The following is a 27,278-nucleotide window of genomic DNA, read 5'->3' as shown; positions in this document are numbered from 1 at the left end:
CAGTTTGCGTCATAGCCCCCCCCTTGTGGGCACCCCTGTTTATTCTAATACTTTGCTCACTGTAAATTGATGTTCATAGTAAAAGAATACATCGAATCATTGACAAATATAAAATACATTATGAAAACAAGGCTATTGTAGCAGAAAAAATACATCCTGCCTTCTGAATACATCTTAAAGATACTGCATTCGGCCCGATAATGGGCGCAATTTCTGATTACGACCTAATCATGGGACAGATAATGGATCGATACATTTCACGGTCAATTACTAATAACTAACTAACTAACTCTATGGCCAATGGAATGCGGAGGTTGAATGCCGCGTTCACAAAAGCTCTCCACTGACTTCTCTTCTTAGCCAACTGCATACAGTTTCTGGTCAATTTCTAATGGGGACAGTTAATATTAAAATCATAATTATTTATAATACAATAAGAGGGTTTCATTTTTCATTGTGAAACTATAGTAGACTTCTAAACTATAAAAACTTAGCATCTAACGATCTACCGCGTCCGGTTTCAGTAAAGAGATATAAGATCCGATATGGAACCTATTTTTGGGACGCTGAATACATATCAGACCTGTTCAAACACACAGCTTTTGGTCTGTAGAAATTAATATTGAAACCGGACAATGAAAGATTTCTATCATTTTCAGTTTTAGTACAGATATTAGAGTGGTGATTGGAGACTATTCATAGGTCGATGGTACCTATTATCGTTTTTGCTCTATGGCTAAGAATGCTGAAACTGGAATCTGTCCCTAGTAGCAGAGACGAACTTGCAAACCACTTGCTGTAATCTTGAATTGCAAGTCGGCCAAGCTTGCATCAAGTTTGATTGGAAAGCGTGGAAGCATGCCGCAAAATAGATTCCAGTAACGAAGTTATATGGGGCCAGCCTTGCATTCAATGTTCCATTCAAGCTTGATGCAAGCGTTTTCCAAGTCGAGACAAGTCAATAGCCAACGAATGGCAAGTGATGCTATGACGCTCTGCGAAGGGTCTAAAGCATCGCTTGCAAGTACAACAAAAGACATTGTATGAAAGCATGCGTTTCAAGTGCAAGCGTAGAAAGCCAAAAGCCAAGCACGCGCCAACTGGCCGAAAGTTTTCTTGCTACTAGGGGTAGATTTCCATAATTTATAGGAGACGAAAAATAGTTTTGGAGAACTGAATCCATCTCGCTATCTCTTAACGTTTTTCTTCTCGAAACACTGAATCCATATTAAGAAAACGTTTTCCGCTATCTCTTACCGTTTTCTCTCGGAACATTAAATCAATATTAAGAAAACGTTTCTCGCTATTTCTTACTGCTTTTCTCCGAACACTAAATCCGTATTAAGAACATATTTGTCATTATCTCTTACCGTTTCTTTTTCAGAACACTGAATCCGTCTTAATAAAACGTTTCTCGCTTAATGTTTCTTTTTTGGTAGACTCAATCCATATTAAGAAAATGTTTCTCGCTATATATTACAGTTTCTTTTTTTTTTTACGAAACACTGAATCCATATTAAAAAAACATTTCTCACTATTTCTTACTGTTTTTCTCGGAACACTAAATCCGTATTAAGAAAATATTTCTCATTATCTCTTACCGTTTCTTTTTCAGAACACTGAATCCGTCTTAAGAAAACGTTTCTCGCTTAATGTTTCTTTTTTGGTAGACTCAATCCATATTAAGAAAATGTTTCTCGCTATATCTTACAGTTTTTTTTACGGAACACTGAATCCATATTAAAAAACATTTCTCGCTATTTGTTACTGTTTTTCTCGGAACACTAAATCCGTATTAAGAAAATATTTCTCATTATCTCTTACCGTTTCTTTTTCAGAACACTGAATCCGTCTTAAGAAAACGTTTCTCGCTTAATGTTTCTTTTTTGGTAGACTCAATCCATATTAAGAAAATGTTTCTCGCTATATCTTACAGTTTTTTTTTTACGAAACACTGAATCCATATTAAAAAACATTTCTCGCTATTTGTTACTGTTTTTCTCCGAACACTAAATCCGTATTAAGAAAATATTCTCATTATCTCTTACCGTTTCTTTTTCAGAACACTGAATCCGTCTTAAGAAAACGTTTCTCGCTTAATGTTTCTTTTTTGGTAGACTCAATCCATATTAAGAAAATGTTTCTCGCTATATATTACAGTTTCTTTTTTTTACGAAACACTGAATCCATATTAAAAAAACATTTCTCGCTATTTCTTACTGTTTTCCTCGGAACACTAAATCCGTATTAAGAAAATATTTCTCATTATCTCTTACCGTTTCTTTTTGGAACGCTGAATCCGTCTTAAGAAAACGTTTCTCGCTTACTGTTTCTTTTTTGGTAGACTCAATCCATATTAAGAAAATGTTTCTCGCTATATCTTACAGTTTTTTCTTTTTTTTTTTTTACGGAACACTGAATCCATATTAAAAAACATTTCTCGCTATTTGTTACTGTTTTTCTCGGAACACTAAATCCGTATTAAGAAAATATTTCTCATTATCTCTTACCGTTTCTTTTTCAGAACACTGAATCCGTCTTAAGAAAACGTTTCTCGCTTAATGTTTCTTTTTTGGTAGACTCAATCCATATTAAGAAAGTGTTTCTCGCTATATATTACAGTTTTTTTCTCGCTATTTCTTACTGTTTTCCTCGGAACACTAAATCCGTATTAAGAAAATATTTCTCATTATCTCTTACCGTTTCTTTTTCGGAACGCTGAATCCGTCTTAAGAAAACGTTTCTCGCTTACTGTTTCTTTTTTGGTAGACTGAATCCATAATAAGAAAATGTTTCTCGCTATATCTTACAGTTTTTTTTTTTTTTTTTACGGAACACTGAATCCATATTAAGAAAACGTTTCTTGCTATCTCTTACCGGTTTTTTTTCACGCACCACTGATTTCATATTAAGTAAACGTTTCTCGCTATCTCTTACTGTCTTTTTCGGAACACTGAATCCATACTAAGAAAACGTTTCTCGCTATTTCTTACTTTTTTCTCGGAACATTGAATCCATATCAAAAAATGCTTCTCATTATCTCTTGCCGTTTCTTTTTCGGAACACTGAATCCGTCTAAAGAAAACGTTTCTTGCTGTTTCTTCACGGAACACTGAATCCATATTAAGAAAACGTTTCTCGCTATCTCTTACCATTTTTAAACACTTAATCCATTCTTACTGTCTTGTACCGTTTTTGGTTTGATACCTGTCGACAGACAGATGGGCTGGACGGACATAGCCATGCTGTAAAACTTCTGATACTTATGCATAGCATACTTTGGATATCTAATAAGGTCTAACGAGATAATAAGTATCAAAAATCTATCAGTTTTATACCAATACCAAGATATTCATAACGTTAAGTTGATATAATTTAACAACGATACTGTGGCAAAATTATTTTACAACGGTTCGTTGTAAAAATAGATTAGAAAGTAGATCTATACAATTATTACAGTTTGGATCCATATAAAAACATTAAACTAATAGATACAAAATAAAATAATTACATTTAATGCTTTTCATGATTGCTTCTTGTATAGGGTATTTGATAATTCACTGACTATTGTTAGATCATTGTAACTTCTTTACTTGTAACCGGGTCGTAGCTTAAGTGGTAGAGTGTTGGCTTCACATTCAGGAGATCGTGGGTTCGATTCCCGGTGCCGACCATCCTGACTGGGGTTTTCCTCAGTGTTATAAGGTAAATGCCGGGATGGTATCTACTAAACAGACCCTGGCTGATACCTTCCCAAATGCTTTTGTTTGATATCCAGCATAAAATGGCCTCTGAGCTGTATCTGGTGATTGTTAAATAAATGAGGTTAGAGCATGCGTGCTTGGCGCGAGAGGCCCGAGTTCGATTCCTAGCCGGAGCTCATGTGGTTCTGATCTCACTTAAGCTGTAGTTGCACATCTTATATGGCCTTGCTTCTAAAAGGGACAGTAAATCTAATCCAATCCAATGAAAGGATTTTTATGAAACTAAGTATATTTAGAAATAGCAGTGAATGCTGCATGTGTTATGCCTTTTTATGAGCTGGCAAAAATAGCTGCTCAATATGATGTCTGGAGATCTGCTATTCGAATGTAAAGGGAGTGGAGAGCCGAATGAGGAATCCATACAACACTGGATGTAACAACATTTTTCAAATTCCTACCAAAAATTAATAATAACAGACAATGTCGCTGATGCAAGAAGATCGGAAAAAAATATCCACTTTGAGAATGCTCGAGTTAATGAGATATTCCTGGAGAAACCAAAGAAATTAGTTTTGTCAAGGAGCTCGTGAAAGTCATCTCTCACGTTATGCAGTTGACACCGTTCTGAAGAAGGGATATATCTTTTAAGCCCTGAAAAGTACATTACGAACGATAATCATTTCTTGATGATTGTGACAGATACGTGGAATTTGCAGAAATGTTCTTGGTTTGGCTCGAACTGACTCGAACAGTTTGCGAAGTGATGAGGCAGTGTATCAAGTGGGTGGATTTGGGAATAGACACAACAATCACTTCTGAATGCGTAATAATCCAAATATGTGTGTTGAAAAATCACAAGGATGTCTGAAAGAGTGAAAGGTGTGGTTTGACGCCATCTGCAGTTGTTGGTTCTTTTTTCACACGGAAAACAATGAATGGCGAAATATATCTGGATATGCTCAGAAATCGTGTATGTCCTATAATTTCACAGTGGAACGAACCACAACTTCTTTTTGTGTACGTCAGTGCGCCCGCACCTTACAATAAGGAAGTCCGCAGATGATTGCATGATAAATTCCCAGATCATTGGATTGGGAGACCTGATGCACATAAATGGCCGGCTTGCAGCCCAGATTTAACGCCTCATGATTTTCTCCTCCGGGGATGGCTAAAGTGAAGGTTTACGAGGGAAAACTACACGATTTGGATTAACTAGAAGCCCTAATAGCCGACATGATTAACAATGTTCCATAAAAGTGCTTGTATCTAAGCTGTACTTTGTTAAAAATGGTTTCTTAAATTCGAGAAAAATTCCTCGTATTTGAGAACATCCGTTTCTTACCTGTGCACCGAGTAATACATTCTTAAAAGTGAGTCTTCGATTTTCTCAAATCATTTTGAGAAACAATGGCTCAAATGCGAGGAATTATGTCTCATTTCTGGCTTTCTCACATTTGAGAAAAACTGTACTTTTCTTAAAATAAGAGAAAGAAACATATGAGGAAATTAGACATATAACCTCCATTTTGAAAAACACATTTCTCAAAAAAAAAAAAAAAAAAATGAAAAATGTCTTTCTCCATAGCGAGAAACGGTGCACAGAAACAGGGTTCTCAAATACAATAAGGAGAAGGGGAAAGGGTATAAGCAAAAAAACGAACATGCAAAAAATTCAGACTATTACTACATACAAAATTTGTTAAATAAGCATTTACAGTTATATTATTATATTAATAAATAAACATTTACAGTAAATTTATAGTATTGTTTAAAATATAACATATTTAAACCTTCATTTCAACTCAAGAAAATTACATTCCTTAATAACGAAACGTTCGCTTTACAACAAACCAAAAAAAAAAAAAAAAAAAAAAAATTAAGCAGATAAAGTTTGTAAAAATTGCCAAGAAACTAACGTCCACATTTTCACTATGCCATTATTATCCATCGGTATCACTGTCTCCCTTAGCCTTGGAGCACAATCTTGGGATTTTAATTTTTTTTTAAAAAAAAAGGGAAAGAGTTTTACGTCCCACAATTATGTCGGGTAGGCTAAAGGAGATGACGACGATGAGAATTAAAGAGATAGTGGAATGAAGAAAACGGGAAGAAACGGGAGAATCCTGAACCCCCCCCACACACACACAGTGCTTATCCACCACAAGGCCCACTTGCCGCGAGCTGGGATTGAACCAAAAGCCTCACGCACCAGAAGTGAACGTTCTACCACTGAGCTACCGCGTCCTCTACGTTAAATTAAGAATAAATGAGTACAGTATTATATGCAGTGTGCGAATTGACGGGGGATGCCAGGGATTTCCCCATGTGAGAAAAATTTACCGCCCCTGGAGAAAAAAAAAACTTCATAACTTGGCACGGATAACTTTTCAAATTCTCTACATATAGTATATGTGTGTGATGACGGGGTGCGTATATAGGTGAAATTCATTCCTCTCCTGGGAAAAATATTCGGCGTAGATTTAATATATGGATCTACATATTTGTAAAATTTACAGAAGAAATTTGTAATAATATTTTAATGGACTAGTGTGTAAGTAATCAAAATATGTGTGCTCTTACCTGTGTGATAGTATTTACGTGAAAATATATTAATGAAAGTCGAACCTGGTATGCATGTATTTTCTCATAAGGTAAGTAGTGGTAGATTAATAAAGGCAGGGGTAAAAATGGATGTGAAAAAGTGGGAGGCGGCAGGTAGTGGCATGACGCACATCGTTCCCCCTGCCTATCTTTGCCCATTGTAATATTTTAGGAACTGGGAAGACACCGTACATATATTTTCGAGGTGAGGGGCGACGTCCCCCCGCGTTCCCCCTCACTTTTACCCCTGAATAAACGACAATACGACGTGCAACGAATGTAACGAGCAAACGACTTTAACAAAAAAAATCTTTGTATCGTAAAAGCATTTTTTAAATCCATAATCCTTGTTTACTACCCACCATCGCTTGACACGCCTGCCCTTACGGACGTACCCCCGCGCGGCACCCTGCTGCACTCCTGCCGTGGCTCGATCAGATAGCATTCATGCTTTTAGTGGCCACCTAGCACAGATTAGTTGGTGTTTTTACACAAGACCTCTTAAAATGAATCTGTCCTGGGGAATGTTAGTTCACACCTCAAAGTAACAAGCAAAGGTCATTAATAAAAGTATATCTTTGTATCGTAAAAGCAGTGGTTTTCCAAAATCCTTCTTTACGCGGATATCTAGCATCGCTGACGCGCCTGCTTCCTGCGGACGCAGCCCTGAGCTAACGCGCGGCACCCCTACTGCATTCCTACCCTGACTCGGTTAAATATTATTCGTGCTTTTTAGTGAATAACCTAGCACATGTTGGTTGCTGTTTCTAAACAAGATTTCTTAAAGTGAATCTGTACCGTGTAATGCAAGTGCACACCTCGAAAGTGTGCAGAAATAAGTATATAGTCCATGAATTTCTGTATGGATTCGTATAATCGATATGCACGAAATATTCAATTCGCACAGTGACCATATGCCACAAATAGGCCTAACCTGCAAACGTTTGCCACTAAAAAGATTACTGGTGAGAAAAAAAGGAAACGCCAATCTATGCTAGGTGATCAGTACAAAGTAGTTTTGCACTACAATTCCATAATAACAAATCACACTTTTTTCAACGCTGTTTCAAACTACATAGATGACTTATGTGTTCTTTGTTTACGTACGTAAGCTATTTTGCACCTTATAACGAATGGGAAAGGGTGTAAAACATTGACATGCCTCCCCCATTCTATTTCTTGCTACGTAACAAAACGGGTGTTTACGTTAATTGATCCATTTATTCTTTACCTGTGCTGTTACTGTAAACTCGGTTCAAATACTACAATAGTGTTCCACCATTAACAAGAACTTACATTACAATATTAATCAGACTAACAACACAGTTGATAACTTCGATGAATCTTGTCTGATCAAATCCCTATGTTTATTTTCACATGCTGTTGACTTCCTCGATTCTCGTAATGGTATGGTGTCTCATACGCCACCTCAGCCGCATCACCGTACTGTGTAGGCCTACTCATATCCATTCGCACTCTGCTACAACTGAAATCCTTTATCTCGTTTGCTGTATAATAATTAAGCCCTAACAATATTACACCCTAGTAACACATAGTAATATTATTTCGGTAAGATCGTTACCGTTACTTTTTAATAATCTATTATATTACCAATCACGCACTATTTTATTCTCAATAATAATAATAATAATAATAACAATTAACAATGAGTGACTTGAAAAGGCCAAGGACTTGCAGAAAGCACTTTCAAACATGAACAACCAACTGGAAGAAACACAAAAAATGAAGATAAATAAGAAAGCAAAGTGGTAAAGTGCACAAGAGTAGGACAGGAAGGGCAAACGTATGGCTAGAGGGAGAGAAAATCGAAGATGTTAAGACGTTCCCTATTTAGGAAGTCTAATATCCTCGGACGGAAGAAGTGAAAAAGATGTAGGTTCAAGAATAGCGCAGGCTAAACAAGCATTCAATAGGAAAATAGGACTACTAACATCAAGAAATGTGTCGTTGGACGTTCGTAAACGATTTATTAAGACATTGGTATGGAGGGTGGCGCTGTACGGATCAGAGACGTGGACATTGAGGAAAGCTGAAATATCCAAGCTGGAAGCATTTGAAACGTGGTGTTGGCGCAGAGTGATGCGTATATCATGGATCGGAAGGAAAGGAATGAAGACGTAATAAAGGAAGCTAATGAAGGATGACAGATCCTGAAGATAATTGGGAAAAGAAAAAAACAGCATGCTTGGCACTTATTCGGCACTCCGATTGGATCACCGTGTTGATAGAGGGAAAGGCAGAAGGAAAACTAGGAAGAGGAAGACCAAGAACAGAATATCCAGATGCAGTTATGGAGAAGAGAGCTTATCAAAGTATAAAACAGCTCCCTCAAGTGAGAGAAAAGTTTTAAAATTTCTATATGTCCAACCAACCTATGAATGAGGTGAGAAAGAAGAAGAGTGAGAGATACCCTGTAGATTAATAAGATTGCAGTCCTACAAGGATGGAACCTTGGCCCACATCCACAAAAGGAAAAAGTAATGTAATAACTTGGATTCTGGGGGACTCCACAATTTTGATATTATACGAGGAAGTTCCAATGTCATTCAAGGACTGTTGTGTTTTCTTCCTTCTACAGTAAATTTTGAATGAAAGTCTTATGTAACTGAAGTTATTTATGACAGGCTTATATCTCTCTTAGAACTTTGGCCTATTCACAAAGATTTGTGCTGCCTTGAAGGATATGTAAAAGATAACAAGAAAAAACAGTGCGTTGTCATGTTCTTAAATTTTCTTTTATTCTTTTCCCTTCTTTTTAAAAAGTTTTCTTGCTGCTTTCCTCTGTAGAATATTGTCAGGGCATATTTCACACCAACTTCATAACTACAATTAAAAAAAAGGTATTTTGATACCCATTGTTCAGATTTTGATAAATCATTTCCTTCATAGATATTAGTAAATAACAATATGACTTCCAAACTATGCTATGCGTAAATGTGTTAATCCGGTTTTATGCACGTAGTTGGGATAGCGGTTGGTCGACCGGTGCGGAACCGCCATCGCCCTTTTCGCCCCTTTTATGCGCTTAATTGCGATAAGCGGTTACTCAGCTGTCGCATTTTCTAATTGAGCTGAGCGAAGCGAAGCTCTTATACTCGGGTTAGCCGTTTGGTTGTCCGCGAACTCCTCCTAGACCGTTTGGGCGATCTCAACCAAATTTAGCACGCTGATAGAGTATGTCGTGCTGAGTGACAACATAGGTCGAAATCAAAAATCCGATGTACCATCGAGGAATAATCACCGAAAAACGCTTCCTCCTAGACCGTTTGGCCGATCTCAACCAAACTTAGCACGCTGATAGAGTATGTCGTGCTGAGTGAGAACACAGGTCGAAATCAAAAATCCGATGTACCATCGAGGAATAATCACCGAAAAACGCTTGCATAGACTTAACATGGGGAAAAAGTCATGATTACGTAGTTTAAGCTCGCTCAGCTCATTTCATTGCAATCGGGTATATCCATTGCATTCCTAGTTATATTGAGGCAAATGAGCCTTTGATCGCTCTGTGATAAAAGGCACCATAAATGACACACACTGTAAATTCAAAGCGCCGCGGATCATTACCAACAGGCGAATTTTCAAACAGCGATAGTTGGAGATCCACACTGCCGTGGATCAAACACCGTGCATGAGCAACCGCTACAGCAACCGCGTTCATAAAACCGACCTTAACCCTTAAAATGATAAGGTGAGTCCATTGGATACATCTCGAAAAATATGTTAACATGAGTCAGACAGACTCATATAGATGAACATATTTTGTTTCTCGTGTACATTTTTGTTGACTATAATCGAAGAACTCAAAGTAATAAACACGCAGTCCTTGATGCATGTGGAAAGTTTATCACGTCAAAATTGGCCTAAAATTCAAAATGGTACAGGAGAAACAAGTTGAGTCCAATAGACTCACCTCATCATTTTGTGATGCAAAAAAAAAAAAAAAGCTTATTATTTTAAGGGTTAAGGAAGACGCCCAACCGTCTGAACACATAAACTATCTCAAAGCAAAAACAGCAATAGACAATATTTTTTTAAAAAATGGATTTAGAGACCCCGAAAAATTTATGTTCCGTTTTAATATTGGACCTCAAGAGTTAGGAATTGTTTTACCCACAAGATGAGACTAGAAATAAAATTTTCTCATAATTTTGTAGAAGCCTGGTCACGTCTGGGCTCTCGAAGAATTCTTCCTCGTCTTGTCTCGATTCTCGGAAACTTCCCATCAAGCCTCGAAAAGTGTCTCGTCCATTGGAGTGTATTGTGTAGTGACTTCCGTATCTTTCAATGTTGATTCATGTTCTTTATTATTAGACCAACCCACATTATGCTTTATTTTTTTTTTTCAAATTGTTTCATTATGTTTTATTGTTAATTTCAATCATTGTTTTACATTAATCGTGTATAATGTATAATATTTACTTTACATAAAATATTCTAAATATCTTGATCTATTTATTAATATTTTGTGGAACCCGTTTCTTTCATATTTAATGAACTTTCTACTTAATTCACTGTAAAGAGATATACCTAACTCGAGTCATTTTTTTTTTTTTTATCACTTGTTTGCGCCTTAGAGGTGCATATATACAGAAAGGGAAAGTAAAAGATACCACCAAAAAGTACAGAAAGTGCTCAAGTTCAAGAGGTACACACAACAATAGAAATAAAAACAAGCTTTTCATTGTTGTATTATTATGTTATCAAAGATTTTGCATTGTAAACAGTGGCGGCGATTGGACGTTAAAAGTGGGGGGGGGCACCATTTGACGGAAGGTTGTGTAACTAATAGGATACTATCTTTTTTTGTTAAAATATCGTATATCGTATTTCATATTTTATTAAGTAAATTGACAAGACCAACGCAAGTAGGTACTTACTAGCCCTTTGTACTCTTAAACAGAGATTTTAATCCTTGCTCGTGAACATCTTAAAATTCAAAGCGGCTGATTAATATATCGAATCCTTGTAAGAAGTGAAAGTATGCTGAAATTGTTGTGTTGCAATAGGTTAATTTTTGGGTTATTTTCCGTGACAATTAAAACGCAATTTCTGCAGCTTTCTTAACTCCACGGGGGGATAACCATCACGTACTCACGCAACGGCGAATATTATGACACCATTTTTTTCTATGAATCAGTAATGCATACAAAAACTTTACATTTCCAAATGAAACTATATACATAAAGGGGTACATAAAAAAGTGGGGGGAAACTGCCCCCCTTTGCCCCCTTAATCGCCGCCCATGATTGTAAATATTGGTTTTAAAAAATAGCCTATTAATACAGTATGTTAAACCTGCAATTAAACAGAATTTTCCAAGAATTGTTTAAATAGAATTTTCCAAGAATTGTGCTGTACATTTTAAATTATGCTTTATTTTCTAACATTATGCTTTATTATGATTTTAAAGTAAGTTAATTCTGTACCCTTAGACAACCACAAGTATGTTCAAGGTACCAATCATATGTGTAAATTGCTGTAATGCTTTTTATGCTTTTGGGTTGCCCAATTCATTATGTTTATATAATCAATTTATCAATTTATAGATTTAATACTATAAATCATGTAACAAAAAAACAGGATTTGAGTTCTAATATTTGACTCGTTGCTTACGAGACTCAAGAAATTTGTCGTCTCGAAAACGAGACGTTAATTGTCATGTTTCTCATCTCGTTGCATAATGTGAAATGCAATTTACACAAGGTAGTTATTTTGTTTACTTCTAGGCATTGTCTGAATATTCTATCTGAGTCAATTATTCTTCCATTAGCCTAGTGCAGCTAAGAGCCATTGTCCGAATATTCTGTCTGAAGTATTCTCCTATTAGTGTATTGTATCTACATCATTGTCTTGTCCGAATGTCTTATCTAAGGTAGTTATTCTTCCATTTGCTCATTGTAGCTAAGAGTCATTGTCTTGTCCGAATATTCTATCTGAGGCAGTTATTTTTCCATTAGCGTATTGTAGCCAAAAGCCATTGTATTATCCGAATATTCTATGTGAGGCAGTAGCTAAGAGTTACTGTCTTGTCCGAATATTCTATGTGAGGCAGTAGCTAAGAGTCATTGTCTTGTCCGAATATTCTATGTGAGGCAGTAGCTAAGAGTCATTGTCTTGTCCGAATATTCTATGTGAGGCAGTACCTAAGAGTCATTGTATTATCCGAATATTCTATGTGAGGCAGTAGCTAAGAGTTACTGTCTTGTCCGAATATTCTATGTGAGGCAGTAGCTAAGAGTCATTGTCTTGTCCGAATATTCTATGTGAGGCAGTAGCTAAGAGTCATTGTCTTGTCCGAATATTCTATGTGAGGCAGTACCTAAGAGTCATTGTCTTGTCCGAATATTCTATGTGAGGCAGTAGCTAAGAGTTATTGTCTTGTCCGAATATTCTATGTGAGGCAGTACCTAAGTGTCATTGTCTTTTCCGAATATTCTATGTGAGGCAGTAGCTAAGAGTTATTGTCTTGTCTTAAGAGTATGTATTCAGATTATTACAACGTATGTCAAAACTATCCTTACTATCCTTTTCGCTATATAATAATTAGCTGCCTCCAAAAGTTTCCCTGCCCCTCCGTTCTCCCCCCAAAAAAAACCTGGCGTTGTCGCTAAGTCTGATCCAAGCAAATCTTCCTTTAAAATGAAGCTATAGATTGTTGGTATTTTTAATATATTTATTCCCATATTATAGTTTTATTTATTTATTTAAAATTTTAAGACCTCTGAATGTCCTTCGGTTGTGTCACGAGACAGCGACTACTGAATTCCTCCTAATATGTTTTCTTATCCTCATACAGATTATACAGTTAAGAGACCGGAAATGAGGGGAACGCAAATTAACTGAAACCGGAAGCACCCGTACTTTCAATTACTTCAACATGAAATCCATGCACTTCCTTAAAAAAATGTGACTCTACTTGAGAAGGTTAGTGAATTTGATTGGATGACAAATATATTTAGGTAATAATAATCGTATAATTTTCTTATGTTTCATGTACACTCATGTCCAAAATTATTGTCGCATGTCTATAAATATGTTGTAGAAATATAATTTGATAACGAATTCGCCCGGTAATTCTTATAATGTTAGTATATGTATAATCGGCAAAGACATGTATGTGGCAAATTTCATGTCAAAAGAGCGGTAAATCAGTACCATAAAACGAAACTAAAACTTTCTTGTCCGTTTACTAACATTTTGTTTTATTCATTCTAATTTTCGTATTTATAATTCTTTTCCTATAAAATTTACCACAAATATACATTTCCCAATTATACTCATAGCATCAATATTAAAAGTACCCTGCAAAGTCATTATCAAATTATATTCTTACAAGAAGACAGTTATAGATTTGAGATAATCATTTTGGACATGAGTGTACATTCGATACCTATTAATGCGCAGATTTAAAATAGATTGGAACATACATGTGTGTCTAATCTCATTAGTTTTGTGGTTATTCACAAGTTGTTATTATTTTTATTCTATTATTTAAAATAAGCGAATTCTCTAGTTCACGATGACGTCACGTATCTACGTAGCATAATAGGAGTAGGAATACATTTAAATAGCTTTTACTAATATAATTCATTTAGAATGAGTTTAACGAATTTTGGCAGATTAATTAATTATCGCAACTTTAAAAGAATTATTTTTCATAAATGTGCAGTTATTTTTATACCTAGGTATATAGGTCTAACAGCTAAATTAACGTATCAAATTTAATGATAATATAGGATTATTTACTTAATTATGTTTCATATGTTTAAGTAGTCGTTGACCTATTTACAAACTTGTAACGTCTTCTGGCGATAGGATTCAAAAGCAAATAGCATGTAAGGAGAGAGGACGTTATTTTCGCAAATAACGTCTATTACTTTGGAGAATTTATAGTGGCATGGACGTAATTTTGCAGTGCAAATAGAAGTTAGTATTTTTTCGGGTTTTGACAGACTTTTCGAATGATAGGGCTTTGAGCTATTTTTTGAAATTTAAATTACTGCAGAAAAATTAATTATCTAAACACTATGATCTGCCCCGGGGAAAATTGTCTGTAGTTATCACTGCTCCCACTGGGGATCAAACCCGAATCGCTGCACAAAAGGCGAGAACGCTAACCAACCATTGAGCTATAAAGACATAAAGAAAACTACCTTATGAAGATAAATACAAAGGTTGTTAGTGTTACGGAGATGAATATAGAGGTTGACAGTGGTATACTATGATTAAAAGTGACCATTTTTTATACTGTAGTACAATATTTGCGGAAGATACAATTTGACCTTCGTATGTAGATGAAGCTTTTTAAATATTGCGTTGTTAGTAGTACTTGAATGACGTCATCAAATTTGGCTCAAGTTGAAAATTTGGCTGTTCGTCAATTTATTTCTTCTTGCAAGCGATTCTCTACATATATCAACAACATTCATCAGTAGCTGCTACATTCGTAAGCATTGAATCAGAATTTCATCCATTCTGGTGGAAATATTTCTCGCGTCATCAGCGTAAATATTCCATTTACATTCAAGGCAAGTGACAACACTGTTGCCAACTGCTTAATAAAAGACCAATCGACAGCAAAGACGACAAACGAAACTGATAGTATTAGTATCACTAGTGCAGGGCGCAAAATTTCCGATCGCCAGGTCGCCATTAGCGACTAGAAATTTAGAGCTGGTGACCAGTGTTCAGTAGGAGTGGTTTCTACCTAAATTCACAGAGCTGTGCAGTTTTTGTTTCGCACGAACATAATTGTCACTGAGTGAGAGAAAACACGGAATGTGAAGTCTTTCTTTGTCAAACCAAAGGCCATGAGGGGTGGGGGCTCTCATAATTTGTACGTGAGAGATACTGGCGATCATCATTTTTGGATTGGCGAGTGCGTCTGACTGAAATTTTGCGCCCTGCACTAGTGGGCTTTAACTCTTGAATAAAAGCGGATTTTTGAATTCTCTCTCTCTCTCTCTCTCTCTCTTTTTGGTAATGGACAGGTAAAGCAATTATCAGGGCCGAGTATATTAATGGAGACAATCTATTAACATCTTCATTGTAACCTCTTCGTAGTAATGGTGGCTGGCCGTGCCCCATCCATTCATTTATGAAAAAGTTGCGATTCACGTAACGCTAATATGCAACCCTCAAAACATGTAAACTTTTACGGTTGCATAAACACATAGGCGAAAATATATATTCTTAATCCTGAATATATAAATACTGATTATAAACCCATTTAGTCATACATTTCGCGGGATCCTTTTGATTGTCAGTAACTAACCTAACCACTGGCATTACAGCCCTTATGGGCTTGAGCCGCTCCAACGCCATCTGTTAGCGACCGGATGAACTATGTTCAGCTTAGCTATGAACACGTGGTCAGTGCACTGCGTCGCCTGGTCTCTAACAGGCGTATCAGGAACTGTCTAGACCTCGTGGCTGTCACATCTTTTATTCACGTGACTCCCCAGTTTGCCCCTTGACGACGAAAATTGGGAAGCACAAGCCGAAAATCGAACCCGGGACCACGCGGACGTGAGTCCAAGGGTGCCGGGGGCCCGCCCCTCCAAAGCTCATATGAGCCCCGCATTTTATTTATGAATATACAATATTTGACATAATTTGAATGTAATTTGTCTTAAAAATCCTTATATATGCCTTCTGCATCTGAATTCCCCCCCCCTGATTTCCAGAGAAATCGGCGCCCTTGCGTGAGTTCAACGCTTTGACCACTAAACTACGGTGCCCCTTTTTTGATTGTCAGTAGCAGAGTTTATTTTGTTCTTGAGAAATATATGTTTCCACCACACGAAAAGAAGAAAAAAGAAATTCCAAAATTTAGTTTCGTCATAAAACATGGAAAAATTCAACGTTCAGATTGATATTAAAACTGCATATTTAGATGGAAAAGGTCAAAATGAAAATTTCCGCAATGAGGAACGAAATTAAATTTTATGTATCTAATTCTTCTCCCGGGAGGACTGAGTTTGTACGATATATATCTATATCTATATCTAACTAACTAACTAACTAACTCTATGGCCTATGGAACCCGGAGGTTCAATGCCGCGTTCACAAAAGCTCTCCACTGACTTCTATCCTTAGCTAATTGGATCCAGTTTCTACTTTGTATTCCTATCTCTGCGAGATCCATCTTAATATTATCCTCCCATCTGCGCCTAGGTCTTCCTAATGGTCGTTTTCCTATGGGTCTACCATTCAAGACTTTGAAAGCGTTTCTACTTTCTTCCATTCTAGCTACATGACCTGCCCACCTAAGCCTCCTAGACTTGACGACCCTAACAATGTTGGGTAAACCGTATAAACTATGTAGTTCCTCGTTATGAAGCTTCCGCCATTCCCCATTCTCGTTCCTCTTGGGTCCGAATATTCTTCTCAGGATCCTGTTCTCAAATACTTTCAGTCTATGTTCTTCCCTCAGAGTAAGCGACCATGTTTCGCAACCATACAAAACAACAGGCATGATTATCGTTTTATATATTTTAAGCTTCAAATTCCTCGACAGAATTCGCGACGACAAGAGATTTTGAACCGAATAGTAACACGAATTCCCTGCTTTTAGTCGACATTTAATTTCTTCGTGAATATGATTTTCGTCTGTTAATATTGATCCTAAATATTTGAAAGTATCCACTTTATCAAAAGTATTATTTAATATTTTAACGCCTCCACAATTTGCCGTATTACGGTCCCGACGCACTTCCATGTATTTAGTTTTCTCTGCATTTACTTCTAAACCCATGTCCCTGCAAGCGTTTAATAAGATCTCTGCATTTATTTCTACTGTTCTCCTATCATCCCCTATTAAATTTACATCATCAGCATATGCCATAACCTGGTGAATGCCGTTCAACTCTAGGCCCTGGTTGCTATCTTTGATTTTCCTTACGGCGTATTCCAGCACAAAGTTAAATAATAATGGCGACAACGCATCTCCTTGTTTCAGGCCATTTTCGACGTGGAAGCTCGTGGACAAAAATTTTCCTACCCGGACTTTACTTTGGGATTCACTTAAACATATCTTAATTAATCTAATTAGCTTTCTCGGTATTCCAAGCTCTGTAAGAACGTTGTATAATGTTTCTCTCCTAACCGAGTCGTAAGCCTTTCTAAAATCAATAAATAGTTGATGTACCGGGGTATTGTATTCCCACTTCTTTTCGAGTATTTGGCGAATGGTAAATATTTGGTCGATAGTTGATCGATTTCGTCTAAATCCGCACTGATAATCTCCAATAATTTCATCTGTGTATGGGGTCAATCTTGCTAACAGAATATTTGAAAGGATTTTATAGGATGTTGACAGAAGAGAAATGCCTCGATAATTATTACAGTCAGTTTTGTCGCCTTTCTTGTGAATTGGAACAATGATTGACTCTTTCCACTCTTGTGGCAATTCTTCCTTGTTCCAGATAAGGAGAATGAGTTTGTGTATCTTGTTCCACAATTTTTCGCCTCCAGCTAAAATTAACTCAGCCGGAATTTCATCTACACCCGGAGATTTGTGTTTCTTTAATTTCTTTATAGCGGCTTCCACTTCTATTCGATTGGGTTCTGGAATATACGGTTCTGCGGTGTGTATCTCCTTTTTTCCACGCACATTAGTTTTTGGCTGCGTGTTCAGCAAATCGTCAAAGAAATCTTTCCATCTATTTAGGAGGCTATCCGTATCAGTGAGAACTGTTCCGTCAGATTTCTTTAATATATAAGCACGAGGTTGATAGCCTTTCTTAAATTCGCTGATCCCCTTATACATGTCCCGAATATTTTTATTTTTACTATTATCTTCAAGTTCCTTAATTTTAGCTTTCAAAAAATCCCGTTTCTTTGTTCTAAAAGTTTTGGAAGTTTCCCGCCTGATATCTGCGAAATTTTGTGTAGTTATTTCATTCGGATTTTGTAGCCACCGTAATTTTGCCTGTTTTCTCTTCTCTACTAGTTTAATGCATTCTTGGTCGAACCATGGTTTGTTCCTACGTATTTCCGCATGTCCCAATTTTTCTATTGCTGAACTTTTAATGCTATCTCTAATTTCAATCCAAGTATCCTCAACACTAGTGCACTCCGAGTCTTCTAAAACCGAGAATCTATTCGAAACTTCAATCTGGTATTCCTCTCTTACCTGGCTCTCTTCTAATTTCTTTAAATTAAATCTCTCCGTTTTCGAGCATTGAGTATTACATTTATTCAACGATAATCTTTCCCGTATTATCGCTGCTACCAGGTAGTGATCAGTGTCACAATCAGCCCCTCTAAACGACCGGACGTCAATTATGCTAGATTGTCTTCTTCTATCTACTAAAACGTGATCAATTTGATTATGTGTTTTTCCGTCTGGTGATGTCCAAGTGTATTTATGAACGTCGCGATGTGGGAATTTTGTACTCTTCACGATTAGGTTTTTGGATGTTGCAAAGTTCACGAGTCTAACACCGTTGTCATTACTTTCCTTATGCAAACTTTCGTTCCCTATAATCGGTTTGAAAATATCCTCTCGTCCTACCTTCGCATTGAAATCCCCTAATAGAATCTTCATATGGTATCGCGGGAGTTGGTCAAATATCCGTTGCACTTCTTCGTAAAAACTATCTTTTATATCGTCACCCTTATCTTCAGTTGGAGCATGTACATTTAAAACAATAATATCACACCACCGTCCCTTAAGAGTAATAAAAGAAAGTCTGTCAGTAACAAATTCAACCCGTTTAATTGCTGGTAATATTCGTTTGTGAACGAAAAACCCTGTTCCTAACTGGTGATTTTTATTTCCTTCCCCGTAAAAGAACGTAAAATTTCCGGAATTCTCAGATCCATTTCCTTCCCACCTAACTTCCTGAACTCCTACTAAGTCCATCTTGTATTTCTCTAACTCACTCGTTACAGATTTTAACGCGCCTGCCCTATAAAGACTTCTAATATTCCATGTTCCAAATCTCATGTCCATTTTCTTTTGCTGATGTCGTGCCAAGTTATCAGTCCTTGTCCGAGGCTTTTGTGAATGTTTCTGAACAAGTACCTTTTTTTACAGGATGAGGGTGTTAGCCTTACCCAAACCCCCAAGCTGGAGGACCACTCCTAGTCGTCTGTCCGCGACTGCTTATTCAGTATATTCGCAGCTAACCTCTATATCTAGAGGCCTTCTCCTCGATCCGCAACCTGAGGACGCGCCATGCCGTGGTGACAGGAACCCACGTTACACGGCTATATCTATATCTATCTATCTATCTATCTATCTATCTATCTATCTATCTATCTATATATATATATATATATATATATATATATATATATATATATATAGTACGGCGCTACATTCGTTGTACAAAAGCAGAGAGTGATTCCTGGGAATAAAACAAACAAAAAAGTTCCAATAAACATAGGGCGAAAACCCCATCGTTTACGTGTTATAGGCTGCCGAAATCATGAAAAAACGAAATTTAAAGGTTCATAGCTCCAAAACTATGGGACCTACCTTGGTCGGGTCAAGACTTCACTTAGGAACTAGTATGTGCCCTATCCAAAAATGCGTGTTTCAGAATCCTGAGGTGCTTCCACAATTTTTCTAGAGGGAGTTTGACTACGGGCATATGATATAAAGTACTCTCCAACTACCTCCATAAAAATTGTTGCGTGAGTACACCGAAGTGAAATATTTTTACAGGACGAAACAAAATATGTACGGCTAAAGTGAAATATGAATATACGTTTAGACATGGCGGTGGGGATGGAATTAAAAATATTTATGATTTTTCTTGCAATGACGCATACTGGGGAGAAGATTTAATTCTTTCATGGCTGCAAATGGCTCTAGCTATCTGTTAAAACATAGAATTCAAAAATCGGCTTATATGTATGAGATATGGGGTGTAGATAGCCACTGTTAAAGTCGCTGTTATCTGTTAACGAACTGGTTTGAGTTAATCGCTCTACTTATTTGTTGTAAAAAAAAAAAAAAAAAAAAAAAAAAAAAGATAATAAAAAATTAACATTCTTTCAAGAATAATCGTGTGAAGTAACGGACGGATATTATAAGTCTCATTGCTTGATCCTAAAAAACGGTTCTTAAATATTGTTAGATGAAAACCAAAATCTCGAGAAATAAAATGTCGAATTTGACCCTGTATACGAATATGAATTTACTGCCTTTACTAACCTGAAGATCAGAGCTATGAATTTATTGGTTTGCAGCTCAGTGGTACAGAACTGATATTTGATGCATGGAGTCCCTAATTCGATCCCATCTCACGCCAAATGTGCTTTGTAGGTGACAAACACCGTGTGCGAGGGTTTTTTGGAGGTTCTCCCATTTCCTCTTTCTTCCTTTGACATTTATCATCGTCTCCCTTCGCGTCAGAGCATAATCGTCGAACGTTAAACTCAAAAAGAAGAAAAAGAAAATGAATTCGTACTTCCAATTTCAATTGCGTCATAAAAATATTATCGTCTGCCAATTTTACGCACAAGTTAATAAAATATTATAAATGTACCAGAAATGAAGCTAGTTAGCTTCTCACCATTAATTAGTTGTTCTCTCTGTTTCTAAATATCCATTTCAAGTTACACTGTGCGTTAGTAAGTATGTACAATATGTTAATGGTACGTAAGCAAATATTTTATATATGGTGTGTGTATAGAAACGATTGATAAGCTCAAATTGAAGGAGTAGGTCAAGCAGTATTGCCAACATTAATTGTTTTCCACTTATCGATTAGCTTGAATCCGTCGTGTGAAAATTAAAGTACTTACTTAAAATTATGTTCAATTTTTAAGACACATACTGGATATACGAGGTACGTTAGGAAAGTAAATGACATTTCCTTGTAACGATGAATTTTATTACTTTTACAAACCAACGTTATTTCCATCAAAATAGTTCCTTTGAGCGATGGAGGCGTTGTTTCCATTCTTCGTAGCAGTGCTAGAAGTCTTCTGCTGGAAAATCTTTGAGCTCGTCGGGTAGGCTCTTCTACATATTACACAAAGCACTCAAATGGTACCCTTTCATTCAAATTGTTTTGGAGCAAAGGCAATTGAAAGAAGTCACATGGACTAAAAACCGGGCAAAGGAAAGCTGCGAAATCATATACTTTTCTTTTTTTCTGCCAAGAAATCATTCCTGGAGACTGCCATGTAATATGGTTCTTTGGAACCATCTTGGCGCACACTTTCCACCTGTCCAAATCCGGTGTTAAAATTTGATAGACGGTAAACACGTTCAAATTTATCTCTCTATTGATAATTCTCACCGTCAGTCGACAATCTAACCTCACAAGAGGCTTCACTCATTCCATATTATCCGTTTTTGAGGCTACGAGGTCCGTCTTCCATTTGTCGTCGTTCTTCTAAGAACGACTTATGCCACCTGAACATTTGTGCCCTGGATAGGAAATGTTCTCCATAAATTCTTCATAACTTTTGATAAGTTACAAAAGTGAGTTCACCAAGCTTTACATAAAATTTGATCTCAAAACGTTGTTCGAATTCCATTGTCGGTCCAGTTTCGTAACGCGCCTCACCACCACTTCAGTTACGACTCGTTCGGAAGAGTAATGCCCCCGGAAGTATTTTTTTTCGCTCGCTACTCTAGCCAGGTGTTTTACGCGCTATCCTAGCCAGTTGTTTTACGCGCTTTCCTAGCCAGCTGTTTTAAGGTGGTCACAAAATTTATATCATGGGGCTCAATGTGGAACAAAACGAACCCTGAGAGGCTTCTAACCCGTTCCTCCTCCTCCTCCTCCTCCTCCTCCTACTACTACTACTACTACTACTACTACTACTACTACTACTTCTTCTACTACTACTTCTTCTTCTACTACTACTACTACTTATCTGCACAAAAGTAAGTAAAACACTTTTTTGAGTAATATTTTCATCTTATTTTAATAAAAAATGTGCTATTTTTAAAAAAAAAAATCCTTGGGCGAGGTTTGCACCCACGCCAAAAGCGATATTCGTTTATTAGCACATAGCACTAGTACGCATGGCCACGAAGGCCGACAGCAGTAGGCGTTTGATTTCTGCTATTTGACAGCTACATGGCAAGAAATGGATAACGCCAACCAATCAGAACTGCGTATTTCGTTCGTACTTCCGGGAGCATTATTCTCCCGAGTTAGTCCTCTTCAGTTACTCTCAATAATCGTGTAGCAAATGGAGTAAGTTAAAACTTTCTGAATTTAAAATTAACTTGACTGCTATGTAAAGGTAGAGACAGTAATGTTATTTGTTCGAGCACATTTTGCCAGTCTCATTACTTTTCTAACGCGTCTCGTATTATTGTGCAATGACAAATTCTTGTTCTCTTTCCTTGTATTTTATTGAGTGACACACTGAAGAGGATACGTTGACAAAAGAAGACTAGGTACATTGGCTGTTTCTTTTTCCTTAATACCATGAAACAATAACATTTTAGTTACTTCATTTGATGTAGAAATCAGAAGCCGCTGCTATTTCAAGATTCAATCAATCAGCATACACAAATCAATCAGCAAATTTTGCGTTGCATATGATGCAAATTGACATGTAATGGACACCCTAGAACAGGCATACACCCAGAATTTTTTGATCGGAATTGGGGTCCAAAGCCGAAATATTCTAATGGGTGGACAATTCCGGAAAACACAAGTTGCTTATTATTTAAAATGAATTACGAAGTTTTGGAGACGGCTGTCCAGATCCAGACCCTGTGAATTCACCCCTTCCCCTTGGATGCAGTGTTCGTAGTTTGAGGGAAATTTCCCTAATCTAGGGAAATTACATATGTAAATTTAGCAAGAAGGGAAAAAGGGAATTTTTGCGATAAAATGTCAAAATCTAGGGAAATTCTCTTGCCGACTGATTGACCAACATAAATGCTTAATTTTTTCTTTGTTCTTTAGAAATGAATCAATATAATAGCAATAGTTTGTGTGTGTGTGTGTGTGTGTGTTCAAGGTAGCATAATTAGTACCCATTGTTGGCTGGGTGTATTTGTGTGTATTTGTTGTTAAAAAAAAGAAGAAAAAGTAATCAAATAGAAACAAAAAGCAAATGAATAAAACAAATATGGTTGGCACTTCCTTTAATATAACTAAATTAATGTTACCACATAATTTCTGTCATAGGAATTGGACACTCAACGAACTAGACAAAATTAGATAAGAAAAGGGAAAATTTTGTGTCAGTCGAGGGAAATTTTCTTAAGAAAACCTACGAACACTGCTTCGATGCACCTTTGCCCTGGAAACGTTCCTCAAGATACGATTGGTAATTATATATTAGATCACTATTATATGGAATGAATCGAAAATAATTACCTGCGTTTCCAAGAAGAAAAGCACTGCTGAAAGATCGATTTTGAATTGTGAATCGAGCGGAAAATATAGTCTTATCTCTATCTTAAATACGTATGTATCTGTCGTTAAAAAAATGTCATTATTGCGTTACAACGTGAAATGTAATATCAGTAATCCAAGTCTAATTTGTCCAACAACAAAATATAAAGTCATGTATTAGAAGATTTAATTAAGATAACCATACATAACTCTATAACTGCTCGTTACGACAATACTAATCGATTTTGGGATACATTTTGGTCTACATTCTCTGTATTATTATAGCAGGAATTTTCACCAAAATGTTTCGACAGTATTTGTAAGGAATCATAAAACTCTTGTTGCTACGTGATCGTGCAACAACAGATAATTCTGTCAAACAAACTAGTTCGGAACAATCATAAACTGAAAATAACGTCGAAACAATATAACCCGCTTCTTACAGACATGAAGATAAGGTAAAATTGTGTCAATCAATAAAGAAAACAGCTTTTTTGAGTAGTTTGACATGTAAAGAAAATAATTTATTTTGCTTTGCTAAAACTGAAAAGTATTTCAGAGGAAGAAGCATATTGTTTCTTTCATTTTTTCAAAAGGCGAAAGAACAGAAGAGAGAAAGAAAAGTAGCATATTTCTTCCAAAGTAGAATGAAAAGTAACCGTAAAATAAATCAACAGCAATGCTTTTATTTGTTAAGCACGATAAATTGTTTGGTGAGGTTAGCGAAAGTTAACTTTTGGTTTGTGTGTTTGTGCATATTGACATCAATTCTTAGTAAATCAAGTTACCTTAGTCCAATTGATTTTACTTTATTTCAGTTTTACTTAGTTAAATTGGCAACGCTGGAATTGCATCACTGTGGACTTTACATCGTTCTAGGATTACAACACAGCTTAGCCAACCATACAGAAAGTTTTTATATCACATGTGATAAAGAAAAAAAAATGCATCTCCCTTTTATAATCTATGAACTTAGTTCAGCAGTGCGGATCTTAGTTAAGTTACATCGGTAAAAAATAAATAAATAAATAAATAAAAATAAAAATTAAAAAAATGAAATTTTATTGCTGCAAGTTAAAGGAAGAAAACTTACCTAATTTCTTAATTCTTTCATACAAGCATTAGGGAAAAAAAAAACGCCTGCCATAGTTAGTTCGATAAAGAAGAAATCTTTCATATTTTCAGTTTAATGTTCCACGATTACAACCTTGAGGCTAATGGAGACGATGATTAAGGCAAGTGAATGATGATGGAAGAACTGGTGGAATGAGAATGTGGAAGGAAACAGGAGAACCCCGAGAGAACCCAGGACACGATGTTGTCTGCCACAGGACTACTTGGCTTGGGATTGATCCAGAGAGCCCATGCACTAGAGGTAAATACTCTATCACTGAAGCACCGTTTCACTCTCTGAAGAAGAAATGAAGTAAAGTTTCACGTTTTTATTTCTTATTTTATTATATTACGGTATTAATTAAAATTTATAGATATATCAAACTCAGGAGGGGGTAATTTCACCCTCTTTGATGAATGGTCCCCCCGTAATTATAGTCCTTTATGGGATGTAGAAGCTAAGGTCCGATTAGGAATCAATATCGTTATGCCGTTCAATAACTTCTACTTTGCAGTTATTGAAAAACAGCTCAAACTCAAAGTGGAGATCATTAAAGCAAACTATGTAATTGAAATTTTAGGAGGAAGAAATCCTCCCCCCCCTTCCGTATAACAACCTAGAAGTTAAGTGTAAACTTTTCAAGAACATTAGTCCTGACCGATGGAGGAGGATAGGTCAATTCGAGATCAGAGACTGAACGACTTAGAAGTAGACTTATTTTTTTTAAGTTTTATTATTTATTTATTAAGGGGGAATTTCATGATAATTTATAGTGTTTTGTCATGTGCCAAGGAAATATAAGCATCCGTGCATACAAGACTGCAATAAAAATTGTTCAACACAATAGTCTCCGGACCCAGTTACAGTGATGTACCGTTTTAAATACATTTACCCACAGTTAGATATTTTAACAAGATTATACATTTATATATGTTCATTATCACATATATTTTAAGTCTATTTTTGTATACTGTCTCCGACAAGCGAAAATTATCTATACCAGATAAAACCTTTCTGTTACATTGTAGGAAGCATTCATTCTCCATAAGGAGTCTTAGCGATTGTCTTTCTGAAGTAAAATATACTGTTATTTCCTAAACATTTTTTACCTGATGGAACATGCAATTGAAATAAGATCAGGACCAAGGATGTTATAAAATAGAGGATCTGCCCATGCATATCTTCATCATATGAACTGAATAAAGCCGAAAAACAGTCAAGCATCGTCTTAGCCGGCACGTCTGATTGACTACTCTCGTTTCCGCCATGATTGTTGGCTCGAAACATTGCGATCTTAGTGGCGCGGAGTGGGCAGAGTAGGTGTGGCGAAGCTGTGACGTATGGCTTCACGATTTTGTTGTATGGGCAGATCCTCTATTTTATAACATCCTTGATCAGGACAGCCAGTTTTATCACCAGTATTTTGTGTAAAAATAAAATATCCGTATGTTTTCTCCGATGTTGCAAGTGTGCGTATCGAAGTTTTGCACTATTTCTGAATATGACTCACATTTTGGATACATGCCAATTTTTCCATAAGTAAATTTCAAGAATTCTGGTTGTATTCTTTCAATTATATCAATGTAGGCTACGTCAGTGTTTTTGGTGACCAAGTCAGAATCACATATTCAAATTGCGATCTCACAGAACAGAAATAGAGTTTCATTAAGTTGAGTGTCTAGTGATGGCCATGAGTTTCGCTCCAAATTGATGTTCGTTCAGTTTGAGTTGAGTTTCAGTTCAGCGCCCGTTTCACCAGCAAGACTATATGAGCCATGGACCTACTAATTAATGTCAAATACGAACCACACGACCTCCCACCGGGAATCGAACTCTAAAAATGGAATGAAATCTTTAAGTTTGACGTCCCACAGTTATGCCGGTTAGGCTAAAGGAGACGGTGATGATGAGAGATGAGTGAAATGGTGGAATGAAGAAAGTGGGAGGAAACGGGACAACCCCGAGAAAACCCACGAGCACGGTGTTTGTCCACCACAAAGTTCACTTGGCGGGGGTTGGGATCGAACCCGGGACCCCAAGCACCAGAGGTGAACGCTCTACCACTGAGCCACCGCGCCCCCATGGAATCGAACTCTAGTCTCCCATGCGAGGCTAACCGCATAGCCACGAAGAAGCTCAATTGATGCTTGCGTTTAGTAGTCTTTAACATCATACAGTTATAACGTCTTTTTCTAATTGCAGGTGTGTTTCAAACTATACTGTTTGCTCATCGAATTCTCAACTTTGTTCTATCGGGAACTCCAATTTAGATTGAGTCACTGCCCTGTCAGCGATGCTTTTTTTTTTTTAATACTGAAAATAAGATTTATATTACTTAATCTAACTTACAATATAACATGTCCGGGAGAAGACTATGCCACTGGAGGGAAACGTCCACCCCCTTGCCCCCAGCGTTGTTATTGCTTACTGCACTGTAAATATACATTAAAGGTATAGTGGTTTTATTATCAGTAATTGGCAACACTGCTGATCGTGAAACAGATACGT

At 36.6% G+C, this 27,278-nt stretch overlaps 1 protein-coding gene across 5 annotated transcripts in view; it reads left to right on the top strand.

The window, feature by feature from the left end:
• The window catches only part of LOC145662461 (uncharacterized), a 153,483-nt gene that overhangs the window by 65,298 nt on the left and 60,907 nt on the right, over positions 1–27,278 (top strand). For all 5 annotated transcript variants that reach the window (XR_014127049.1, XR_014127048.1, XR_014127046.1 and 2 more), the window contains exon 4: positions 13,126–13,253. The gene's annotated coding sequence lies outside the window, so the exon portion shown is untranslated. The remainder of the gene's footprint in view (positions 1–13,125; positions 13,254–27,278) is intronic.

The sequence above is a fragment of the Thermobia domestica genome, chromosome 10 (assembly GCF_964235325.1).
Source record: "Thermobia domestica chromosome 10, izTheDome1.hap1.1, whole genome shotgun sequence".
Lineage (NCBI taxonomy): Eukaryota > Metazoa > Arthropoda > Insecta > Zygentoma > Lepismatidae > Thermobia > Thermobia domestica.
The sequence above is the reverse complement of the archived record's forward strand: the minus strand, read 5'-3'. Positions and strand labels throughout refer to the sequence as shown.